Source organism: Solanum dulcamara, chromosome 9 (genome assembly GCF_947179165.1).
Source record: "Solanum dulcamara chromosome 9, daSolDulc1.2, whole genome shotgun sequence".
In the NCBI taxonomy this organism is placed as follows: Eukaryota; Viridiplantae; Streptophyta; class Magnoliopsida; order Solanales; family Solanaceae; genus Solanum; species Solanum dulcamara.
This window is the reverse complement of record NC_077245.1, coordinates 29,477,639-29,479,105: the sequence shown is the minus strand read 5'-3', so window position 1 is coordinate 29,479,105 and position 1,467 is coordinate 29,477,639.

Genomic DNA, 1,467 nt, shown 5'->3' with positions numbered 1-1,467 from the left:
CTTCAGGCCAGGCCGGGGCACAATATGATCAGACTCCATTCCTACAGCCTACTACTACATCTCCTCATCTGATGAATAAGACTATCGCTATGGTTGTTCAGAACATGGCAGCTAGGCCGGTTATGACCATAAAGGAGTAGAAAATGTTGGGGAAATTTAGTAGATTAGCCCCTCCCAAGTTCTTAGGTGCCGCAGTCGAGGATGCTTATGAGTTTCTTGTTAGTTACTAGGAGAGGTTGCATAACCTTGTATTGGTGGAGTCCCACAAAGTTGATTACACCGCTTTCCAGCTGGATGGACCAATGAAGGAGTGGTGGAGGTCCTATCTTAGGTGCAGACCGGCGAAATCGCCGCCGATTTCATGGACTTAGTTCTCTGAGGCTTTCTTAGAGAAGTATATACCCTATAGTTTGAGAGAGAGGCTGAGAGATGAGATCATAGTGCTGGTATAAGAATTGATGATGGTCACAGAGTATGAGTCTCGATTCCAAGATCTCTCCAGATATGCTACTATGATTATGCTGATAAAAGAGAAGCGGGTGCACTAATTTATGATAGGGTTGTATGTTTATTTGACATTAGCTACATAGAAGATTATAGCATTGGTTTTTTCATTCTTGCAAATAGTATATCATTTTTATATTATTGAGGCTATACATTATGAGGTATACAGAAGCAGCGACAAGAGTTCATAATACCATGGCAGTTTCAGTGGACGCCAGTCACATAATAGAGGTTCTTTTGGTAGAATCCATACACAGCAGTATCCACCTAGTAGACCATTTCAGGCAGCCTTACAGCTTACCAATAGTGGATCCATAGGTATCGGCGGTCTGAGCGACTAGACTTTGGGTAAGTCTTCTTAAAGTAAGACTTCTGGTATTCAAGTCGTGGTGGCCCATCAGGTTCAGTTGGGAGATCATAGGTAGGTTTAAGGTGGTCGTGCTATGAGTGTAGTGTGATAGGTCAGTTTTCTAGGGAGTTTCCTACTATTAGCCATCGAATATGCCATAGTCAACAGGATCCATAAGGTTAGTAGGTTCAGACCCTTAGGGCCCAGTTTAGCTGCACAGAAAGACTGTATAGGGTGGAAGAGGTGATTCCCAAGGTACTAAGGGTGGTCCCCAGGCATTTTAGATAGGTTATAGAGGTAGACGCAGTCATATGTATGCCTTTTCTGATAGGTCAGAGGTAGAGACATCGAATGTTATCCTCACAAGTACGATCTCTGTCTCTCATCAGCGTTCCTATGCTTTATTTGATCCGAGGTCAACTTACTTATTTGTTTCTACTTGTTATGCTACTCGATGGGATATCTTATATGATCCAGTGTATGTGCCTATGTGTCTAACTACCTAAGTAGGTGATTCTTTAGTAGTGGATTGAATGTATCAATCATGTGTGGTGACTATCTTGGGGTATGACACTAGAGCGGACTTGATTGTGCTAGATATGGTAGACTTTGAC